Source organism: Eleginops maclovinus, chromosome 18 (assembly GCF_036324505.1).
Source record: "Eleginops maclovinus isolate JMC-PN-2008 ecotype Puerto Natales chromosome 18, JC_Emac_rtc_rv5, whole genome shotgun sequence".
NCBI classification, from domain to species: Eukaryota; Metazoa; Chordata; class Actinopteri; order Perciformes; family Eleginopidae; genus Eleginops; species Eleginops maclovinus.
In genome coordinates, this window is record NC_086366.1 from 12,280,459 (window position 1) to 12,306,579 (window position 26,121).

Here is a 26,121-nt window from a genome sequence, read left to right on the forward strand (position 1 = left end):
CATGCTCCTCCAACAACTCAACATACATGGTGCAAAAGATAAATAAAATAGTGAAAAAGAGAGAAGAATATTTACAATATCAACAATACAGATTTGAGGATGTGAAATATATACATATGTGGAATACATTGAGAGTATTTAAATACTTTACACTGTTGAATGAGGAGGTATGGACAGATGCATATATTATGTATAGCAGATGTATATGGCAGATATGTATAATATATAGATATGTGTACTATAAACAGATATGTATGGCAGATGTGTATAATATATATATATATGTATGTGTGTACTATAAACAGATGTGAGTAGACATTCACACAACTCAGGAGTTCAGTAGTCTTATAGCCTGTGGTATAAAACTGTCTCTGAGTCTGGTGGTCTTGGTCCGGATGCTGCGGTACCGTCTGCCAGACGGCAGCAGACAGTACAGATTGTTGCTGGGGTGATGGGGGTCCTTTAATATCCTACCGGCCTTCTTCCTACACCGCTGGGTGTAGAGGTCCTCCATGGATGGCAACTCCGTCCTGGTGATGTGCTGAGCAGTTTTCACCACCCTCTGTAGAGTCTTACGGTTGAGGGCGGTGCAACTGCCATACCAGGCGGTGATGCAGCCAGTCAGGATACTCTCGATGGTGCACCTGTAGAAGTTGCAGAGTATCCTGGAGTCCATGTTGAACTTCCGCAGCCTGCGGAGGAAGAAGAGCCGCTGTCGAGCCGTCTTGGATATGACCCTGGTGTGATGTGTCCATGTCAGGTCCTCACTGATGTTAACCCCGAGGAACCTGAAGCTGCTGACTCTCTCCACAGGAGTCCCGTCGATGGTGATGGGTGTGTGTGCTTCTCTCTGCCTCTTCCTGTAGTCCACAATCAGCTCCTTTGTTTTGCTGACGTTGAGATGGAGGTTGTTGTCCTGGCACCAAGATGTCAGGGCTCTGACCTCCTCTCTGTACGCCGTCTCGTCGCCGTCTGTGATCAGGCCGATGACGGTCGTGTCGTCAGCAAACTTGATGATGGTGTTGGAGCTGTGTGTGGCCACGCAGTCGTGCGTGAACAGGGAGTAGAGGAGAGGGCTGAGCACACAACCCTGAGGGGCTCCGGTGTTGAGGGTCAAGGTGGAGGATGTGATGTTCCCCATCCGCACTGCCTGGGATCTGCCCGTCAGGAAGCTCATGATCCAGTCACAGAGGGCGCTGTTGAGCCCAAGGTCCCTGAGCTTAATGATGAGCTTGGAGGGCACAATGGTGTTGAATGCTGAACTGTAGTCAATGAACAGCATTCTCACATAAGTGTTCCTCTGGTCCAGGTGGGAGAGGGCAGTGTGGAGGGTGAGGGAGATGGCATCATCCGTGGACCTGTTTGCTCTGTAGGCAAACTGCAGGGGGTCCAGTGAGTCAGGGAGGGAGGAGGTGATAAAAGTTTTGACTAACCGCTCAAAGCACTTCATGATGATGGAGGTGAGTGCAACTGGGCGGTAGTCATTGAGGCAGATGGGTTTTGTCTTTTTGGGGACAGGGACAATGATGGACTCTTTAAAGCATGTGGGGACTACAGACTGGAGCAGTGACCTATTGAAAATGTCTGTGAACACATCTGCCAGCTGAACTGCACACACCTTGAGAGCACGGCCAGGGATACCATCAGGTCCTGGAGCCCTGTGTGTGTTGATTCTTTTCAGAGATCTACACACATCTGCACTGGTTAAAACCAGTGAGCAGGGATCCTGGGCCTTTGGTGCCTCCACAGTCGGGGGCTTCTCAAAGCGTGCATAAAATGTGTTCAGTTCATCTGGGAGAGATGCAGACACTTCCTCAGCACCACTCGTTGTCCTTTTGTAGTCTGTTATTGTTTTTAGTCCAGACCACATATTTCTGGCGTTGGAGCCCTTGTAGTTCGACTCCACCTTGTCCCTGTATTGTCTTTTCGCACTGCTAATAGCTCTCCGGAGTGCATACCTGGAATTCCTGTACTCATCCAAATCACCGCCGCTGTGCGCGATGGCCCGTGCTTTAAGTTTAGCTCGGACCTCGCCGTTTATCCAGGGCTTCTCATTTGGGAATGTCCGTACAGTAATCCGCGGCACGACGTCATCGATGCATTTGCCGATGTAGCAAATGACCGCGTCAGTGTGTGTGTTTATATCGTCCTCCTCAAACACACACCACTCCGTGATGCCAAAGCAGTGGCGGAGAGCAGAGTCAGACTGCTCGGACCAACGCTGCACTGTCCTTGTCACAGGTCGGTCCCTCTTCAGTCTCTGCCGGTAAACAGGGAGCAGAAGAAGAGATATGTGGTCTGACTTGCCGAAGGGGGGGCGGGGGAGGGCTTTATATCCATGCCGGAAAGGAGTGTAAACATGGTCCAGTGTATTTCCACCGCGCGTGGGGCAGCTGACGTGCTGATAGTATTTCGGCAGGACTTTCTTCATGTTGGCTCTGTTAAAATCCCCGGCCACAATAAATGCGGCCTCTGGCCGAGAAGTCTCTGTCCTGTCGATAATCCCATACAGCTCCTCCAGCGCTGTGTTGTTGTCAGCGTGCGGCGGAACATACACTGCTGTTAGAACAACAGATGTGAACTCCCTCGGCAGATAAAAAGGCCGGCATCCGATCATGATGTGCTCTAGGCTGGGAGAACAGTCCGAAGAAATGATCTCCACATCTGAGCACCAGTTGTTGTTGATCATGAAGCAGACACCTCCTCCCTTGCTCTTCCCTGAGTTTATTGTCCGGTCCTGGCGATGAATGGAGAATCCGTGTGGAGCAATGGCGGCGTCCGGTATCGTGGGGTCGAGCCAAGTCTCCGTGAAAACCAAAACATTACAGGTCTTAATGTCCCGTTGAAATGCCACCCTGCTACGGAGTTCGTCCAGCTTATTATCCAGGGATTGGACATTTGCCAGAAGTAAACTCGGTAGAGGAGGCCTGTTTTCACGTTTCCTCAGCCTGACCAGGACCCCGGCCCGGGAACCTCGTGGTCTCTTCCTCCTGCGCTCCACAGGTAGAGCTCCAGCAGGTAAACACGGAGACTCTCCATTGTTTGCAGGTCGTCGTGGATTATTGCTGTCCACCAGCGACCTGATGTGTAAAAGTTGTTCTCTATCATATTGGATGATAGGGCTCGCTTGGGCGGTTTGCATGTTGCAAAAAAAGTTAAAAACAACCAACAAAGTAAAACAATAAAAACACTAAGATGTGGAGTTGTTGAGGAGCTCGAGACACGGCAGCCATCCTCGGCGCCATCTTGCTATTGTATAAGTACAATAGAGTGATGAGTTATGGTAAAAAGCGGAAAACATATTAAAGCATTGTGCCGGAAACAGAGACATAGGGTTGAGGCTTGTTGTGCTCTATATTTTAATTTCTAACACGTTGAGCTGCTGATTCAATCTATCTGTCCCCTGTCTGCCATTAGAGGTGGCCATGTGTAAAAACTCAGTATCTGCACAATTACCCTAACGCCGTTTATTTTAGATCATGTATACTAAGGTGACATTTTTGCCACTGTGTGTGTCAATATCAGCGTGTTTGATGGCACACCTTTGTTTTCTCTCCAGGGTTGAACTTGCTTAGTTTACCAGCGTCTTTTTTCCCCCAGAGGTTCAGTACAGTAGCATTGTAGTGTAGGATGTGCCTGGGGAATTTACAGCAGCTGCAGCCCCGGTAGTAGATATCACTCAGCAAAAAAAAAGAAAATAGGGGAATTACGTGACATAAAAGTTCCCTACAAGACACTTTCCTTTGTCTCAAGAACAAAGCCATTTTCAGTGTTACAATAATGGTGGGTACAGATAGTATTATACTCTCTCTGGGAGTTTGGAAGTAATGTCACATGGAAAATACAATGTACAGGAGGAGGATTAGAGTTCACATAAATGCAAATAAGTGTGTGTGTGGGCTTGGATTCTGTGTAATATATTGTAATTACAAATAAAACTAACTTTGGCAATTAAAATCCAATTTATCAACCAGAATAGGCAAGCTCAATTATAACAAAGTGCTTGGCAACCTGTTCTCCAGTGTGTAGTACATTTCGTTATTTTGACAAAATCAAAAGCTGTGCCAAGAAAGGGAAGGAGAGCACAAGTAATGACATCTCATCATCTAGGCCAACTGGTGGCTCCAACATCCCCGACTCCTAAACAACTACTAAAGGTGGTGGGAAAGTGTGCGTTTGAGAAGAAAAAAGCGAAATGGAAAAACAGCTGTGTGTTTCGCAAAATATATCTGTGCAATTGTCTTTGATAGAATGGCAATCAGTTTAAGCAAAGGTTTGCACAGAGAGAGGAAGCCAGACCCAATCTTGGCTCAGTTACAGATCGAGTCAATATGAAAATCTGCGACCTGCTGGGAAAAGGCTACCCTGTGAATATTTTTTTCATCCAACGGAAAAAAATGCAGCTGCGGCATTTTGTGAATATATCAGACATTCCTTTCATAAAGATTCAGCACATTTATTACACGCTTCAACCAAGGACCATTTCTACACCTAACTTCTCACTGAATACTGGAGTGTTTCCCCCAAAACCTCCACATATCAAAACAAAGATCTCATTTCTAGTTGTGAAAGTGTCGGCATAAATCATGTGTGTGTATTACAGGACACACTCATTATAGTAGACAGGCATTTTGAGTATCCCATGGGGAAGTGCAGCACAAAAGGTTTGAGAGAATCATGCTCCGAGTGATCTTGCCATCTGTTACATTGGGATTGATTTCCCCAGCATCTGGCTGAATGCTTTTTATACATTTCAATGACCTGCATCAAACCCTGCATCACTGTGTGTGTGTGTGTGTGTGTGTGTGTGTGTGTGTGTGTGTGTGTGTGTGTGTGTGTGTGTGTGTGTGTGTGTGTGTGTGTGTGTGTGTCTCTCTCTCTCTCTCACACACACACACATATTGTTGTACAACTATCCTTATGAGAACCCTATAATTACTGCAGATTAAATACACACAGACCTGTCAACAATTTAAAAAGGCAGAATCATTTGTTTTTGTATTGCTATAATGCTCAATATATAAAGTAAATATATATATTTTTTAATGCATATTACACTGCTGCCAACATTCTCTATAGTACTTTTATGATAATGAATCCCACATCGAATGTCTGCCACAACAATTCTGAATTGAGTAATTTAAAATGAAATAGGAAATCAATCTGATCAATAAGTCAGTCCGTCAGAAAAAAGGCAAAGCAATATTCAAGAACTTTGATATTTTATTGAAATTACAAGAAGCTTCGAGAAAAGCTAAAAAACAACTAAATCAGAACATTGCATAACTATGCACCACACGAATCACACAACTTAAATTGTTATTTTTCACCTTAAGTCTGCGTCTGTGCCAACCCCCTTTGGATCTGACTACAATAAAAATGCAATGTGTTAAATCTGAACAAAATATATCCGTTAAGAATGTCTGTCCAAAATATTATCACTTCATCACTTTATCCTCCTAAAGATTTGTGAGAAAGTGTCAAAGTTAGCCTATTATAACTTATGGACAAACCCCTGTTTTGGGGTTCACAGTGTCCTTGACCTTAGGCATTTGTTCCAAAACTAACTGGAATAATACATATGCAGTACAATAAAAACTATAAGTATAATTCATTTGTAGGAACAGGAAAGAGAGCATTTCAACACAAGCAATGATTTGAGAACATTACAAATACCAAGAGATCTAACACATTTTACTCTTTTAAACCATCCTGCTGTGACAACAAAACAGTTGGCTTTTCCCTCTTCTGCAAAGAGACATCAATGTTCTGCATTTCTTCCAAGCTTTGGCCACATGGGAAAATGGTTGAATGCCGATCTGAGGGAGCAGGGATGTTTTGTGTGGGATACCAAGTTGCAGGCTGTTCAGGGGTGTCCAATTGAAGTCCCACTTCAAACACTATGATACCACATCATGTGGGAGTGTTTGCACATGAACTCCTCTGCATGTAGAGCTCTTTATTTGTTTGCTGCATTTTCTAGCCCTTCTCGCATGAAAAGATAAAGGAGTGCAAGCAAAACAATGAATGCTTTCAAATTTGGGATTTGGTAGAGGAACAGAAAGGTAGCTTCAGTGTTGAACCATCCTTGATCTGACATTATCTAGAACAAAAGGCTGCAATCTTTCTTAAGCCACTGAAAGAGAATTATAGGGATGGTGTGGACTCGAGAAAATTGCATTGGCTGTTTCACAATAGACGAGGAAAATATTCTAAGAAAAAGACCCCGATACACTGATGTTCACCTATCAATTTAAAGAACTAATGTAAAGGGGGAAAAAAGAATTATCCTTAGATTTGTCAAACTAACGTTAACTTATGGAGTGCCGGCATAAATGTAAATATTCACACTGTCGATGTTCTTCGGTATTTCAAGCAATGTGCTCAATTTTACGTAATCCTCCAACACGGTATCAGAATCTCACAGAAGTGTGCATTTTCAAACATGCCTGTAGCACCACCTAACCTCAAGCCCCCAGTGGGGATACAAACCAGCAGGAAAATACAGAATGTATTGCTTTATTGCATAACGCTGCAAGCCAAGCTAACAATTAAATATCTGGATTGGAACATAGTCTAGAGACTTTAGCCAGTCTATGATACTTTATCATTCCACGTCCTCCTCGTCTTTTGCGGTGTTACAATGAAAAACAGGACTGTGACAGTTTCAATAGAGAGCCATGGCATTTTTCCAGAGTTAACACTGCCAAATCTTGGCATTTAGATATCCGGAGAGCATCCTCACCCATTCTAACCTTCTTATCATCAGCACCCTTACAGCCTTACCTTTGGTATTACTATGGTAGCCATACACAGACACATGTATATCCTTTTTCTACATTTAGTAACTTCATCAGTTTTTATTGACTTATCTCAGTACTTCTTTAAATTAAGGGACATTAATACAGGTATCACTGGGTGGCACGCTTGAGACAGCAAGTATAAAGACAGATTTGATATTGATGTTTGAATTGGTGCCGAGACGAGTTGTAACGGCTGCTACAGTGGTTGGTGCTCTTTTGCACTTTGAATGAAGTAAATGATCCAACAAGGATGAAGGGTTCAGGGTATGATATCACTATAATCCCCTTTAAATATCATGAGCTGGCTTAAAAACTGTGTATAAAGGCAGGGTGGTGTCTTTTTACTCAAAGTGATGTGTACTCACACATGCCAATTGACATGAAGCAGATGTATTTTAATTAAAAGTAGATTTCTGTCAACCGGGCTGACAGTGCAGAGTCACTGCAACAACATACTATATGTAAGAGCAGAGGAATACATGAGCTACTGCCCTGAATGTAAATATTGAATGTTACTGTTTACTTCTATGCAGCTGTTAGGTTACATGCAGGTCATTGGCATCTTATCTAACAGCTGTGTATAGGCAATGAAACTCTTTAATTGGTTTGTTACAAGGTACGAAAATCAGGTTGCTTAAGAAACCCAATTTGTATTTTATCAATAAACAGCAAGATTATGTCAAAATAGCACCTGATGTTCCATGATATTAAATACCTGCAGTAATTACTTCACTGTGTGGTGACTGTATGATAATTTAGTGCATGCAAAGCATATTATATAGCATCTTAACATCCGTAAAACGGTGGGTATAATTAACTTCAATGTAGGATTGTGCATGGTTCCACCGATATATAGTGAACAGAGTAAGAGATCATTTCACTAAAAAAACATCTTACTTTAGTTGTTAAAGGCCACAGAGATGCAAATGTAATTCCTCACACTGTCACACGTTTATATTTTTCATTAACATTTTGTTTTGTAAGGTAGTCAGTGCTTAAGACAAGACACCAACAATTAAATAGATTAATCTTAATTAAAAATATCTTCGTTTATTTCATTTCCTCATGAAACAAATTAACCATGTCCATCTTTATATAATGGGCTTGTAAAAGTGTCAGTATGTTCTTATCACTGCAGATGTTATATGCATTTTGTTTTTCATCTTGCAGACTGGTTTATTGGGAGTTAATGTGTGGGTAAAGTGTGAGTAAGTTAAAGTGCTGCATGTGTGTTTTGTTTCAAAAGAAAAGTTAACTCAGTGTGAGGGAACAGGTCTCAATGAAACCTGCAACCCAGGCCTCATATACTGTCCGTGGGGCAAACCAGGCCATGTCGCTGACTATGCTGCCTTCACGTCCAACCCCTGCAAACAGGCAAGCTAAGCAGAAGGACCATCACAAGAACAGCAACCACACTTGAACCCAACTATCTGTGCATTACACCCTCTGGCCACTTAATAAACTGTTTTCACAAGGGCTATGGAATCTTCTGCTGTACTTGTTCAAACGCAACAAAAGGATATAGAAAAATGAAAGAACACAAAACACCAATACTTCACAGTAAATAGTAAACCCATAAAAAAAGAATGTTTTTGAGGAAATTGGATATTGAATGAAATAAAAGAAGGCGGATATTGTACAAGCACAGTCGACGTCAATACAATTCAGACCGCTCCTGCTTTCAGACCAATACTAGTAAAAAAGTGCTTAGCTAGTAATAATAATAGTGGGGCTCTGGCAGGCGAATAAACAAAACTCATCAAGACCGTGCTCCCATCTTAGGATGTGCTCCATCTATCTCTTTGTTTGACTGAGCCGGAGAAGACTCTGCTGCAATGCCACAAGGAAACTACATTCTTTGACGTATCCATTAAAATGCAGCAGGAAACAGCTAATAAAAGAAGACAGAGGACAACAGCATGACCACCTAACGGCATCATAAAGTTAGTGAAGGGAGCATAAATAATGGAACACTCATTTTCTCGAAATGCCTTCGTCTATCTGCTTTCTCCAACGCACAGGTATCTACCATGCAGCATGGAAATCCGTTTGGAATATTGGTTCAGACTCAGAAGAAAATGTATGACTGCCATGCCACTGAAAATATAAATGAGGTGCATTGGAGCTGTAAAGTAGTTCTGTCAAAGAGAAAGATAGAAGAATAGAATCATCAGGTAAACAAATAAAGAAAATGGACTATAAAACGGCATAATGCAGGCAGGTTTCCTACTGTATTATTAATTTAAAATATAGAAAAACAAGTAAAGTCATGGCTATAATCCAACAGTTGGACGTTTCAGCAAATAACTTACTGAAGCGAACTGCAGGCTGCTGTATCATCCAGTAGAAGCTAAGTATTTAATTCACTGAGCACACAATTTAAACATTCATTTAAACAAGACAAAGAAGACTACTTGTGCTGCTAAATGTCAGGGGATTATCAAAGTCCAACAAGTTTATCCAGAAAATAACATAAATGTGTATATTACATTTAATGACAGTCTACCCTGAAGAGTAGTTTAGATATGTGATGTCATAGTGACGCTAGAGGAAATGTCATTAGGATTCATCATCCGAGGACCATGAATTTCAAAATCTTGTGCAAATCCTTTAAGTAAAATTTAAAGTATCTTTGTCATCTTCTTGGGACAATTAATGTCCGCATATCATTTCACGACAATTCATCCAAGAGTTGTTCAGATATTTCAGTACGGACCAAAGTTGCCAACAGACAACACTACCCTCCCAAGATTTTTGCTGCCACAGTGGCTAACAACCAAACACTGGATCTTTGTAAAGAAAGTATGAGCATGCTGTTCAAATAAGATCATTCAAAAACAAGTGTGCAGTGACTGTCAGTGGGGCTACTGGAGTGCAGTGGCTGTTCGAGTGCTAACTGAGGCATGGCAGGGCTCTGTTGAACGGCACTCCTCCATCATTTCCCTTAACTAGTCAACAGAACAGCAGAGTAAACAGACACACTGCAGGGACCAGCAGCACCTCTAAGTACAGCTCCAGCACACCCTTTATACCCAGGATGCCCATCTGCAACCCGAGCAATTGATCTAACCTTACGCAAAGCCAAGGCAACCTCTTTGTAACCGAGCCACATCCTCAGTTAATCAGTCAGTTTTGACTCCAATCTGCGGCCTCAAAAACTTCCACTGAACAGCCACTCAATTCATAATAAGAATATCCTGTTCTGAACACCACCCAATATTAGTTCATTGCCTCTATTTCCTGCTATCTAAAACCCAAAAGATCCCTGATTTTCTCTCTATTAAGTGGGTACTGGCAACGCAAACAATCCTGCATGTACACATGTAAAAACACACCACCATGTACCGGCTATTACAAATAATCCAGTTGCCATGGAAGTAAATGTGTGTGTGCGTGTGCCTGTGCATGTGCATGTGTGTGTGTTTTAACATTTACTTCTATCTGTGTATGAACTGAGACAGCTCCCACCACAGTGGACTGCCAGTGTCCCGCTGATGGGGAACGAGCCATGTAAGAGCTGCTGGAAAGAGTCGTAGATAGTGCTGCATTGGTGAGACTCACAGCCAGGATAAAACTGGCCAGTGTGAAAAAGAAGCAGGGGTGCAATTACATATAGGCGGAGGGACAAAGTGATGGCAGTTTGTTTGCAACAGCATGGACACTGTTGCTCGGGGAGAGTTAGAACAGGATCAGTTTGCCACAAAAATAGACTGATCTCCCTTTTGCTTTCTTTGTCTCTCGACGTGTCCCCTACACACTTCTTTACTCTATTGTTATGGCTCAATTTCTTTGAGGATACATTTTTTTCCTCCTTTCGACATAAAGTGTTGTGTACAATCTTTCATTCAGTTCTTTAAATCTGACTGAATCTGTAATGCACTCACAGGAAAGATAACATAGTTAAAACAGATGACTAACACTGACTTACATACGGAAGAGGTTTATAAATTGAGTATAGATTGAGCTTGCCAATTTTATTTAATCTGTAGCTAATGGTCATGGTCAGTGTACACTATTCATGGTTCCCCGGTAGAAGGTGCACAGAATGGTGGAGAGAGGCAAAGTTGCATGAGGTCATCGGTGAAGTAGACGCCAATGAACACGCTGCTCCTTTGTTTCTCCACAACAGATCCCTATTCGGGAGGAGGGAAGGATTGGTTTTTTCTGAATTCAGTTCTTATCTCTTTTTTGTCCTACTTCTCTGGGATAATTGGATTGAACTGGGGATTTGTTTAAAAGCTGTCAGGTTGTCTGACAGCTCAAGTTGCGCTCCTGGTGGGAATCAAAAATTAAAGCTTTCTGTCTGACTATGTCACCACGTCCTCAAACCTAATAATAATCTTGATGGGTGACGTGTCATCCATAGCAATAGAAATGATGACCTAATCTGTAAAAAAAACCTGTGAAAAGTTGTAAAAGCAGAGAATGCTGTTGAGGTCTGATATAGAACGGTGTTGTTTGGGGGGATGATTGATATATGACTCGTGACATTTTTTAGGCAGAAAAGAAAATCACTTTCACTTTTAATACACCTATTCAACACAAGGCCTGTTATTAGGGAGACAAATATTATGTAGACTTCTTCATTTGATCATGAAAACAAGACATGTTGTAAACGTGTGATATAAAATAATGAATTAGCTGTGATACCTACTAAATGGAGATGCTCAATAAAGGATTAGAAGTCTTCTAAGTGCTCTGAATAAATGGCTGTTCTTTGTGCCAATGTACTGTGGTGGTCTGAGTGCCAGTTTCCTAATGTTTGGATACTCAACACTAAAGTAGTGGTGTGAGAAATGTAATAGAGTGAATCCATTCTGTCAGCTTAATACTGCAGACAGTACACTGCAGATGAAGCTAAATGCATTATACAAAATGCTGTCACCGAAGGTAGATTTAAAATAACAATTATTGTACTGATGAATAGATTAACTGTAGATGACCTTGGGAGTTAGCGTTTATTTAAAATTAGAATTAATTGTTGGGAGCTCAAGATGTTGGCGATTACAAGCTTGATCTATATTGTGACAGTGAAACCTTCACAGCTTTGCTTAGTAAACTAAAGAAACTTTTTGGAGACACATATTCTCTTTAATAGCACTGGAATGTATATATTTCACATCCTTAAATCTTTATTGTTGTTATTGTAAATATTCTTCTCTCTTTTTGAACTATTTTATTTATCTTATTTGCACCATGTATGTTGAGTTGTTGGAGGAGCATGGGATGTAAGATTTTCATTGCCAACATATACGTTGTATATGCTGTGCATATGACAAATAAAACCATGAAACCTTGAAATGTTTTTGCGTAGAAGACATGAACTAAACAAAACAAAAACAAAAAGGTGACCGAAGTGTCAGAGAGAGGCAACAGGAGCGAGAAAGAGAGCGAATGGGGAATACAAAGACTAATGTATCAGAGAGAGATATCGTTCCCTTTGTTTACCTGAGAAACATTGGCGCTCAAGGACATCGTTTCTCCGTTGTTTGGAAGAAAACATTGAGAAAGGAATGAATATGTTAGCAGCATTGTATTTTGACTCATTGAATGTCCAAAGCCGAGTGAAAAGGTCAATATATTTTCGTCTAGTATGTACAAAATCTAGGAGTAATAGACATTTTCAATATGATGGAAATTCGTTATAGTTGTCTCTCACTGAACAGCAACAAAAAAATACTGATGGGACTTACGAAGAAATATTATTTAATAAGAGCCAAGTGAGATAACTTGACTAATATCATTTTGCATTTTACAATTTCCCTCTTTTATACTATCAGTTTAGAAAATCATCTTAAACCTCATAAAGCCACTGGCCATTTTCATCAAATATGTAATTCCTTTGCTTTTTTCTGTGCAAGTGAGTATGAGTAACATAAATAAAAAACAGTAGTTTATACAGCCATGCTAAAGCCTCTGTAAAAACCAGAATGCTAACATGCTGGTGGATGGGCCAAAAGGCCAGCCAATGTAAGAACACATTTGCAATTCATGGATTTAAAAAAACAATACATTCACACTGGTTTAGCTTCAAGTGAGATGATCAACCAGTCCTTCAAATCATGGATGATAAGCTCCGAATTGCGTAATGTGTACATTAAATAAGGTTAGTAATGACAGAAATGGTCATCTATTGCTACATCCAAATACAGTAGAGCTGTGTTTCCTGCCAGAAGCACATTTTATTTAAAGTGTATTTAAAGTCATGCTTTGCTACAGTATTAATTTAGTATTGCAAGATCATTGAATATGAATCTTGCGATGTCCATACCAAATTATGATTATGATATCTAGATCATGAAATTATTATTTCCAAAAGTCAAAGCAATTAAAGCTGTGATCAAAAATTACATATTAGCATAAACCAGAAAAGATAAGGCACTTTTCAAGGATCACTTCACTACTGATCTCATTTGGATATGAAGAAAGAAGATTGTAGGTGATGAACGAGCAGTTTCTTTTAATAAAGATGTTGACACAAATAAGCACCTCAAGTAGAAATCGTCAAAACCATCTTGTATCAATAGAGAGTGAGAATACCTAAGAGGGGGGGATGTGAAGTTAAGCCTTGTCCTCAGTGCAATGCCTACCATCTCCCAGAGGATCCACTCCAGAGCTGCATCAGCAAGTGAGATCCTGAACAGTCTGAATTGCAACCACTAGACCACAGGCGGCTTAAGCATGCACTCCACTGTGAATATTTACCAACATGGTTGAACATTATACTCAACCACTGAGGGGTCAGGCAATAGAAAATCAATGTATGACACACAAAAGTTAATAAAACACATTTGCCTTAACACATACACCAAGCGTACTGTACATACATCAATAGTTGGAATTATAGATACAATAACTTGCATTTGCTGATTCCATTTAAATGATAATTACACATTTGTATACAAAAATGATGAATTCATTCAAATATTCAAGGTTATTCAAACAAAACGGCCCTCAAATTGATATAGAACTATATATCCTGAATTGACGTGCCCTGTACAACCCACATTTGGTTCAGATTACGTTCATTCATTCCTTTTCAATTCTGTTCATATACACATTGTGTTTATACAATGGTACGCAGCAAGATAGCAATTTTGCTCATGAGTAACAAATGCGTATGGTTGGTAAAGTACTTGTTAAATTGAGCATTGCAAATGTTTAATCAGGAAGACATCCTCATCTACTCATCTTCACCTTCATTCATTACTTTGTCTCAGCCACACCTCTTGGATCCTACCCAGTCATTTACTTCCCTTTATTATGTTAAAATCTAGAAGGCAACTTCTTTCAGCTTCCCTTCACACAAGTACAGTTTAAGGTTCAGCCAGATGATTCCCTGTGAGGCTACAATCCTCCCCACGATTGGGATTAAAATTTAACAATTGGGACATTCAACAAATAAAGCTGTATCACAGTTTTCAAAAGCCTAATATTTACAGTTACTAACATAATGTCACAGTTCACATACAATATAAGGACCCTTCATGCCACCTGTGATCATGTCAATTCATTACTGGAAGTACAATTATGACAGCGAGGCAGTGGCTCCGCCTTTGCTTGCCATGCTTAGTGTAGCACTACCCTAAAGCCATCACTCCTAAATCACTAATCACAATCCCCTATCATTAATCCAATTAGTTTCTCTGCTTACAGCTCCTCAAGGTGACGCCAGCATCCAACCAACACCCCCCCCTACCTCTTATTGTCAAACTCAGACAACTTGTGTCTTGGGGATAATGTTGCTGACAATTATTGGACCCCTCACCACAATCAAACTAATTGAGGTCTGCACCAAAGAGCTCACATCTTAAGTATGTTCTAATCATTTGTACACAATCTATGAACTGATTGTTAAACAAAGAAGTATGGATTGAGTGAAATATGGAAATGATATCCGGGATCTAATCGGAAGACTGCACACACTGGCTGTATTCAGATAAGGATTCCAGAGCAGCACACAACTTCTCATACGACTGTTGCAATCTGCTGGCTTCCACGGCTTGTCCACTGTGAGCTATTAAACTGCTGCTGCATTCACCTCCAGGAGCTTCCCCCTCTCATCACTGCTGACCTGAGGAGCGATCAACCAAGCCCTGATTAATGGCTCTGTAAGACTCCTTGGAGGCAATCACACCCAGAAGGTTGGGCCAAACAGTAACAAATAGGACATTCAGCAATCATTCTTTATTGCATCAATAACCGCTGTTATCGATTAATCAGCATTACATTTTTAGAGGAGAAACACGCCTTAATTGGTGCCGTGTGACACGTCTTTATTTCACACCTTAGATCCCCTGGTTGCATTTTCTGAAAATAAAGTGCATTTAAATTCATTTGAGACACCTGGGATCGAAAGGGTGAAGATCTACATTACCCAATACTCTTGGGGTAAACTCATGTTACCATGGTGATGAGCACATGAAGAGCAAGCTGTGACTGATGATATAAATAAACAACACTTCAAGTGATTTTTTTTTTCACTTAAAGCTGAGTTTCTTTCCTGCATTTTCTCGCAAAAAAAGAAAAAGACCTACCCAAGGAAGTGTTATGGGTCATTTGGGCTGAGAGGGAATTTCTTGTCTCTGTCTAAACGGCATGGTGGTAATGGTGGAGGCACTGGTGCATTTAAGAGAGAGAGGCAAAGACTTCTTTCATCAATCTAATGCCTCTCCTCCTGAGGTAATCATTTCCACAGAGCAACATGGCATCTCATTAGGCTGATTTGCTCTCAGTGTCAGTCAGCCTCAGACACCTTCACAACAAAAATTCTGGTGTGAAGAAATACACACTTAGTTTATTAAACAACCTGATGGCACAGGCTCTCACACCCACAGTGCATTGGCATTATTGCCCAAGCGTCATTTTCTTTTTTTGAGCAACATTTCCAAATAATGGCCTGCAGATATTGTTTTTTCTATGGCCGATGCTGATATTTAGAGAGCAGAGTGGCCGATGGCAGATGCTTATGCGGATATCTATGTTTTATGGGGGGTTTTTTTGCAAACAGACACATGCATGCATGCACGCACACATTCACACACACCACCAACCTCAGCCTCTGTCCTCAAACAGACTGTAGAAGTGGGAGCTTTGAAAAAGGCCACGCCAGAGTTTCAAAGTGTGAGTGGACTGAAAACAAAACAGGCCTATTATGGATGTCCCATTACATGCTTTGCTTCCTTGCCTGGGGCCCCAAACCAATACATCTACAAATCTGTGCTTTCAGGTGAACAAAGTCACAAAACAACTGCTTAAACCACACCTATCACCTAACACACATTTGGGACTTTTGAACAAGGATATCCTGGAACAACACTTCTCTGATTGTTACTGAATGCACAGAGACTGTTTAACAATCCACCCCTAGTATCAGATAATGCTTAACTTGTGGGATAACACACCTTTATTCTTCTTCTACACCACTCCAACATCTCACTTCTCTCTTTCTCTCCCCAATTGAACTGGAGGAGATAAATGAGATGAGGACTGGCATGTTCCCTGGACATTTTAATTAGCTAGTCTTTAATTCAGCCTGACCCCATTTCAACTTTGATCAGCCGGAGGGAGCTCTGATAAGGACCTGTCACTCACATGCAGACACAAGGTTGTTCAACAGCAAATTGTCTCTTTGGCTTTTACAGATGCTTTCTACCGGTGCTGTCGTGGGAGATTTGTTCACGGCTCAGTGAAAACTAAAAGCCCAATGAGAACAGAAATATGGCTTGTGAGCTGTGCTCATTCATCCCAAACCTCCATTCACTGCGGCATGGACTGTGACAGGGTTGACTACAAATGGCGATAAAGAAAGATTATTAAGAGTCTAGAGGATTCTGAAGGCTAAATTAATGTATAAACCTGCAGTTCTAAAGGCAAGCTTTGTGTTTCATTTAGTCTTAAAATGAACTTGGCCTTGGGCTTTATGAGAGTCAACTGAAATGATAAGCAAAACACAAACAAAAATGTCTGTGGGTACATGATGTGATCATTTGTACACGACTTTCTAACTCAGAACGCTGTGTTAAAGAAATATATACTCAAGGGTTGTCAGTGTTGCCAACTTGGCAACTTTCCTGCTAGATTTTGCGACTTTTGAGGTAGTGCAGCTAGATATACAATATATGGAAAAGAGATAGCTTTTTGATTCGATAATCAATACAATTTAGTTGACTTCTGCTGATTTGTCTAATTCTTCCTACCCCAAATTCAAATGAAAAGCAAAAAAATGGAATTTGGATTTGATAATATATTTTTCAATATCAGTTATATATATTAATAATAGTATTAGTAATACTGACATATTGTTTCCTTTTTTTGCCAATGTTTAACTGAAGCCATTTTTTGATGTTCCCATTTTACAAAATAAATGACAGAAATGTGACAATTACCTCAGACTCCTCAAAACCATAAGGTTCCATTATAAAAGGGAAACATTTTGTATGTCAAATTGTACAAGGCTAAGGGTCTTTGTTGTACGTCTTCCTAAAATACCAGAGGAATCAGCTGTGCAGCTCTAGATCAGCTGTAGTTTGAACAGTATGCATGTCAGGCGTACTCACACTGTGACAAAACCAAAGTTGCAAGACAAATCCTCTCGCTGCTCTGTGTGAGCTAAGCTGTTCCTGGCTACTCTTTCTGTGTGAGCTCCATTCCCCTTATGGCAGAGAGCAAGGCCGACTAAAATCCCCTGCCAACAGCTGTCTCATTGTATAAAACAGACCGTTTCAAATAGTACCATTTAAAAAATATGTTAAATTAAACAATTATTTAACTATCTTGCTGTGCTATCCGTACTGCCACACTTCTCTTATAATGTGTTAAACTGCTGACAAATACAGATGGTACTTTAATCAAGACTGCAATTTTTCTGGCTGGTGATTGAATCAATTAAACCCAGTGTTAAATAAGTATTATGACTACACGTATAAAGTCTCCTCAGTGTGCTCTTTGAACATCTCAGAATAGATCTGGATTTTATGTGTGTTTCCTGTGTTGGATCAATTATTACCCCTAACCAGCCATAACCAGTCAATTACCAGCAGAATCAAATGGTAAACAGCAGATTTATCAACTAGATGGGTAACTGTTTTCATGCCACCAGGCAGTCATAATCCAACTCTGACCTCTTCTGCCCCATTATCATTAGATCAGCAAAGCAAAGTGGTCCCATCCATCAGCCAGTTTACCCAGTGACAGTAGCCAGTTTCTGGGCGACTGTGACTTTTGGTCCATCCAATTTGTAAATGGGATTGAAGCGCGTCTACAAAGGCTGAAACAATACCACCCCTCGCCACACACCACTGGAGCCAGCTGTCGCGTCTAGCCTTTTTACCCACCGCTGCCCTTCATTCCGTGCTGATCATATCCGGAGATGCTGCTGTGACTTTGCCGACCACACTCTTTCATCAAACTCCTCTTCCCCCTCTCACACTGTTTCTAATATCTGAGGTATTGTGTTTCTCTCCCTGCCTCAGTTCCCATTAGTACATCCTCTGACAGTTTCTACAGTCTATTCACAATCTGAACCCCATCCTCTATGACTTATGTGCTTATTCTCTTCTCATGCACCTCATATATACTGCCTTTAATTTTCCTCTTACTTGGTCCCTTCTTTCTTCTCTATTTTGTATTTTAATCTTCTTGAAACTCCATCCCTCACTGTGTTTCTCTGTCTCTGATATCAGACAGAGTACCTGCAGAGGATATTAATTGCCATTCATCAGGCAGTATTGGTAGATCAAAGTAAAGTGATGGCTATTGACTCAATATACAGAAATACGACCAGGAAAAAAAAAAACACAAATCCAGTGATTTATGAGTAAAGATTAGGGTTTAACAGTGAATCTTTTATATACTTCCAAAATTAAAGAGCAACAATTACAGAACACATATATAATAAAAAACAGTGATGCAATTTGCAGGGGAAACCTCATGCTATGTTTTATGGGTTTAGTATTTTCCAATTATGCACCACTGTGCGCCGATAAAGCCCAACAGCACTTTATAATGCTGACAAAAACCCTTGCTCCATGTTCACAGGCTGCCGCAACGGATATACAGGATAACAGCCAAAGGTGAAGTCTTCCAGAAATGCTGTCTTTAACAAAAAGCAATGTAAGTGGGAATGAAAGCCATTCAAAGCCTGTACATCTTGTGGTCTATCAACGGTAACCTGCTGCGCTTGGTGTTTTCACATCCCCTATCCTGCTGTTATATAGAAATAATTCATGAAAATCAAAAAAAAAAATGTACATACTCAGTAACAAGCCTTTTTAAATTGTGTTTTAAATCGGAAAGAGTATATCTCTCATTCTGATAACAGTGCTCCATGTACACTTACTCTATATGCTCTATACATCCAAATGCTCTTATAACTTCCAACCTGCCAGATGTCGCTATTGATGGCAAAGTGAAAAGCGCCACAAGCAACTTCTTCGACCATATGGTATTTAATTCAGTTTAAGAATGGTTACTTTTAATTAAAGTAAATGTACCACACTATAAACCCGGGATTTTTTCCTCAGGATATATTAAAGCAATGTGTTAAACTATGTGGTCTGTACAGTATACAGTGATGTCTCTGTCTGGTGGCTGACTTACTTCCTATGTTCTCCAATTTGAGGAATTCTTAAATACATTTTCATTTGTCAACCTGACAATCCTTTGGTCAATAAATCCCCACAGCAGTAACACTGTTTAATTCATTCTGAGTTCCCTTCATAAGCTGTACTTCACCTTGTAAAAGTCTGCTTCTTAACTCTTTCTAAACCCTCAAATCCCCGCTGCACGCTTTCTTCCTCGTGTATATCCGGAGTGCTAAACAGTCAGGGCTTACTACGAGTGAGTCAAGTATTATCCCATGTCCTCTGCTCCTTCTCGTATAGGTCTCTCCTTTTCTTTAATTCCATTTTCCAGAAGCGCTGTCATGCATGTGGAAGAAAAGCAAAGAACAATTCATATACTGCCATCTGGGCCACAATCACCAGGCATCTTCACAATCCGTCACATAAATATTGAGACAACTATTTAAACAGCTCTGACCAAACAGGAGTCAATCAAACAGAAACAATGAACACAGAGAGGGAAAATGTGCTTGCATGAGAGAGATGCAGACAGCAAGGCAAGACTGCAGTGATCTTCCATCATTGTAAATATCACAGAGGGAGCTGAAGTTGGATGTTTACAGTATCACACAAGCTCCAAATTTCAGATAAAAGGGACTAAGCATACTACTATAGCCTGGCCTGTAAAAAGTACAAGTGATGCTTAAGAAGAAAACAGAAGTGTTCAAATCCCTGTGATCCATCTTTAATCCCTTTTTTCTACAAATTCCCTTTATTTTCATTTTTAACTTACTCTGCTTCTTCATTTTCTTTCCTTTTCATGCCCCATTTATGACACTAACCTTTCTGCACTTTTAAAAACTCAACCACTATTTTATGAACACTACCTTAAAGCATGAGGGCTTTTAAAGTACACCACTATATTGCATTGTTCATGATACATGGGAGCCAGTGAGAGCTGAGCTGTCGTAATGAGGGGTCTTATCTCCCAATAAAGCGTTAAGTAAATGTGGGGGTTACTAATTTCCAAAGGCCACTATTTTAAGGCTTTAACAGGAGAAATAGTCAGAGAAATATGTATACTAAAAGAAATACACACCATATTCTCTTATTGCAATGCTTCATCACAGAGCAACCATGATGTACAATATTGTGTGGACGACAGTACGCCTGTTAAGAGCCGACCAACCATAAATGTGCACACCCATTTGGAAGGAGCCACAAAATATGAAATAGAAATTTTAAGTAAAGTTCTCCCTTTCTTCTCGTTCTCTCTGAAAGTGCACCCATTAGGTGATTATTTATTTATTTATCTCCACCCCAAACATTAGTTATTTAAGAGAACCCCACAGAGCTCCGATTAAAACTCAAACCACGCTGAGCTCAATGGATGAAGTAAGTAAGATCTATTTTATGTCCAAGAAGACTGTGAAATGTTTCTCAATGAAGCCGAAAAGACCTAATTAGGCAGTTTCACATTGACCATGTGCTTTAATCATAGCCATATCTTCACAGCCTGGTGCTCCCAGGGTAAACATACAGTAGACACACACACACACACATATGTGCATGCTCTCACACACATTCACAAAAAGATCAGCCAAAATGTGTATATTTTCTCCCCCCGAGCCCTGATTTATTAGTGCTTTTGCTAATTGGTCAACTACGCACATCTGAATAAATGACCAGCTTGTCTATTTTTTGGTGGTATCAATGAAAGACATCACACGGAGAAACCCCATCACATCCATTAGCACATCATTCAAGAATAGTCATTATCCAGTTGGGTTTCAGCAGCAAAATTATAGCCTTTACAGTGTATTTACAAAACAAACTCATAATCACTGTAACCACTATTTATACCGATTTGACGATGATATGATAATGAAACAAATATAATCTCTGTAAGTCCCTGTGTCAGTTATTTATTCCATGTTTCTGTAAGTGAATTATAAAATAATGTATTTGCTTTTATAACGCTCAATGTCCACAGCTTATTTTAAACGTCTCTTGGAAACAACACAAACAGAAACACTTGAAATGGTTCGAAACAAGTTGATATACCTTTACATATTTTCTCTACTTCCTAAGTACACAAAAACATTATATCTCTATGACATGTTAAAATGGAGATTATGTTAGTGTATTTATTGTGTTTCAGGGATGTCTTTGGTATGCTGGTGACCTACTGACTTAAATTACGCGCCTAATTTATGCAATTATGAGTAACTGATTAAATGTCTATAATTATTAATCAAAAGACAATCAGTGACATTAGGTTTGATTATTATTTATCATTTAAAAGTAACTACTTCAAAGTTTTTTTCTCCCACATTGACACACATGTTTTTCTTCAGTAATTAGCTGAGCATCAACAGCACATTGAAGCAGGCCAGATGGCATTCAAGCTGGATTTGTGCTGTGGTCAGCTGAGACATCCCAAAACAGTTGGTCTTCGGCCTCCAGTTTACAGTAGCTGTCTGCGTCAGTAATCTGCCAGGGAGCCGACAAACATCAGTGGGCCTTATCTCCACTTCTCAGGAGCAGCCAGGAAAGGAAGTAGGAAAAAAGGCAGGTGGCCCAGAGGCAACAGAGACAGGATCAGACTAAGGCAGACTCATGAATTCAGTCAACACACAAATACAAACAACTCATTAAACACATGCATACACACACATCTCAAACTACACACACACACACACAAAACAAATAAAACTTTTTTCTGGGAGGGGGCCGAGTTCATCAGACGCTCTGTATTTCTGCTAAGCAGGTAAAGAAGAATTTGCTACGGCAGTGGTGAGTGTGCCCATGATGCGGTAAACAAAGTGCAGCAAGGATTTTTTTATGAGCATGAGATGCCAGAACCAGTTCGACATTTTCAGAAAGACTGAGTAAAAGGATTTACCCAATGGCAATATTGGATGCTGCAGTTGACACACACTAAGACACCATCTGCTGCAAAGTGATATTCAATACTTGCATCTCATGCAAGATTGCACATGTGGGCAATGAAATTGAAACCATCTCCTCAAACCACTTTCCTCGAGCTTAAGTCAGTAAAAAGTCAAATTCTGTCGGTAGTAGATTTCACAGGGCATCGGTGCCTCCGAGAAATCCAATGTCTTTACAGCAAACTGTGTGTTCTGGCATTTGTATTCACAGCATACTGAAGCAGCCTGTGGGGGGATGTGGTGGCTTAAAAAATATGAAAAGCAGGTTATCCTGCATATGAATATGAATTGGGTTTTTCTGTCACTGGCACACGGAACAGTTTGTAATATGAAATAGGCTGAATAAATGGTCTTGAGGAATTTGACAACACATGTGTACAGTATGTCTGTGCGGCTAAGGTTTTTAGTTTTCACATTTATTTAAAGGCTTATGAAAAGACATGGTTTCCATCATTCCTTGTACACATTTAACTTTTCTATCTGCTGTCATCTGTTTGCTTTTCACTGTATTGTTTAAAAAGGAAAATGCTGCGCTGGCTTGGATTCACAGTGAAAATCTGAACTCTGAGAGACTCAGATATGCTGCTTTGTGCATCTTACAGTCTGTCTGATTCTATAAAAATCCTGCTGAGTTGATTGTTGATGGTTTGGGCAAATCCAGATCCTCTCAGTATTCACCTATAAGCCTCCTGATGCTTACGGTTCTGAACAGAACACCACAGGGAGCAGTTTCAGGGATGCCTTTAGACAACAACATATTCTTTGTCTGGCACCTTTATCTAAAAATACACAATTGCTGCAGCTTTTGTGAGCTGATTTTGTCATAAACCTGACACACACAAGTAAGGGAGGTCACAGAAGAAGCAGAGAGGTGGCTCTGCAAGGAAAAGAGGACAGACAACTGGTACACACTGACATTTTCTGCCTGTTGTTACGCTGTCAGACGGAATGATAAAAGGAATCATTCACGTTAACAGAACATTTTGACCTGGAACTTTGTTGTCTTGCTGACGTCTGGGTCAGACAACTTGAGGAACTACACACAACTAAAAGACCTACAATCCACATGAACACACAACCATAACATCCTGGAAGAAAAACTGCAAAAGCAATTTTAAAATCTCTATTGATTGTTTGAACTTGGAGATTAGCCTTAGAGAAGCCTGGTGCTGAGGTTTTGCTCAAAGGCTGCTGCAAACTCATATTATTGATTAAACATGGAAACCTCCACTCGCCTAGGTCTGCTTGATATGAAGCCCCACACAGTTTCCTAAATATAGATACAGAAATGCATCTGAATACTAGAACGAGGAGGCACTGAATTAGTTTCAACCATTCCAAGCAGTAACAGAACTGAATCAGTGTTGTTTTAAAAGTTTAGTCGACTATCTTTGGACCTGAAGTCTGACTTAGATTTTATGATGATGTTTAATTTTGTATTGATGTTACTCACTGTTAGCTCAGAACTTAAGCATTTGCTTAGGTTGTTGCCAAAAAATAAGTTAAAACATAAATAATAATTGCCATTCTTTGTTCAAAATAACCTTTAGAATAATGAATGCCTTTCCTCTGAACTGTAGTACTAATGAGGAGTATCAGAGAGCCTGCTTTACAGGAGTTATGCACGCTTTCAATGGTTTACACTAACAATGACAGTCACAAGAGAATAAACGAGTTATCTTCATATTGTTGAGAAAATTACTGATGGTACTTTAAGGTTAAGGCCAACTAAGGAAACCAGTAGAAAAAATGTATTTCTTTATGGATCCAATTTAAACGGATGAACAAAAACCTCTTGGTTGGAAAAATCTCCATAAAAATAATCAGATTTCACGCAAGCAGTGCTGAATTCTATTCCATATAACCAGCTGGTCACAAATAGGGTCTGTAAAAAAAAAAGTTGTGATGGTGAAAAACAGTATTTCGCGCATTGTGGCGCTCACAGTAAAGAACAGGGTGTGTCCCCATCGCATTGCTGTGAGCTTTGTGTTTGCTTTATTTAACTTGATTTTTTCAACCATGTACCCTTTTTGGCCTTGAAAGAATATCCTTCTAGCCATTTAATTACAGTGACCACAATCATTTCTGTATCTGCAAGAACTTCTCAAGCAGGTTAAAGGAAAACTTGACTCTGAAAGCTGTTATAATCTCACAGTTAAGTACATCATCTGCCTGTGACGCTCAGTGTGTCCGAGGGGTTATTTTGCAATGTCAAAATCATTGACCTACATTGAAGTTTCGTCATTGATTTTCCTGCCGCATCCACCTCTATTTCAGTTAGCTTTTTCTTGTATCTCACCAGTATCAATTTCATCAAGTCCCGGAGAACTTGCCTGTACCTGCTGCATTTAACCAATAATTCTATCATAGCTGGCGAGAGCAAAGCAGAGTACTTATCACAATAGAAAGAGCAAAAGTGTATTTTGCTCGGCTCAGTTGTTTCTCTCACCAGATTCACCAAAGTGCAACTCTAGACCTTTTTTGGAATTGCAGACAAAGTTGGAAACGTGGGCAGCTACTCAGAGGTCCATTCTGATGTTTTACAGTGCTGACATTTTTCTACTCGAATAAACCTCCTGAACTCTTGATATTCCTCTTTGGTAGCATTGATACTGTAACACAATCTACAGTCCAAATCTGTCTAAATATTATTTCTCTGCCTGCACCACAGCTCAATTCAGTGGTGCTACTGATCTTCGGTCAGTGATATATTTTTCAATCTGACATGCTATGTATTCAGTCTGAAATCAAATTAAAAATGATTGTGTATTACTCGTATATATTTTCTTTAGATTAAGCATGGCATATTTGGACCCTTTGGGAACTGCTTGATCTTTACTATGGGTTTCTAATGAAGTATCCAGGGGTACAATATTTTAAATATTATTCTAGCAGAGCTTAAAATGTTATCTGGCATGATATTAGGTTCTCAATTTGGCTGCTGATCTATGACAAACACTCAGAGATGCAGGGTGCACCTCCTATTTCGATTTCCCGTGCTTCACTAGTATGTATGCAGACCAGCTCACTTTCAGGCTTGCATAATTTCCAATAAAACATTGTACAATCTCTGCATAACTTCCTCTAGTCCTTCTCACATCAAAATAGGAGGTTATAGCTATGACAGGCTTAGAGACCTTAGTCCAAACTCATTTTGATTCATCATAGTGCATCTTTTCTTCACCCTTCTTCACTCTCTCCATGTGGTCATTGAAAAGGGCAGCTGAGTGGCAGCTGATTACCAAAACACATTCTCCTACCTTTGATCTCCTGAGGTGTGAGGCTCTAATCCATCTTGCAGCACAGGAGGCTGTCTGATCTGGGTGGTTGTGGTAGCCACTTAGCTTCTCCTCATCTCACATACACATACAGTATGTGCCCTGGCTCGCACAAGTGTGTATATATACACACACACAGTTTGGGCTCTGAATTCTGGCTGCTGTGTATGCACACTGTAAGAGAAAAAGAAAAAGATAAGATTTGTGAGTGAGAAAACACAAAATAGGATGAATATTATTTTATGAGGCAAAGACTAGACATATTATCAAGGAGCGCAATCAACTTCACACTGAGCGGGGTTTAGTGAGACATTATTTTTGTTGTAGATCCCCTTTTGGGAGCCCAATCAAAAAATGCATAAAGGCAATAGTTTGTCCTGCTGAGTAAACAATAAATGTTCAAAAGCAACTTCAGAACAAAGGCATTGCATTATAAATCATATTTCTGCTCCTGTATCTGCAGTCTCATTGCTAATGCTGAGGACAGCCATTTAAACAGAGTGAGTTTGGAATCTGCTCTGTTACC

The 26,121-nt window shown here is 40.2% G+C and overlaps 1 protein-coding gene across 1 annotated transcript in view; it reads right to left on the reverse strand.

The window, feature by feature from the left end:
* grik4 (glutamate receptor, ionotropic, kainate 4) overlaps positions 1 to 26,121 on the reverse strand; it is a 252,415-nt gene that overhangs the window by 161,628 nt on the left and 64,666 nt on the right. Inside the window, 1 exon segment of the mRNA XM_063907054.1 lies at positions 25,578 to 25,769. The gene's annotated coding sequence lies outside the window, so the exon portion shown is untranslated.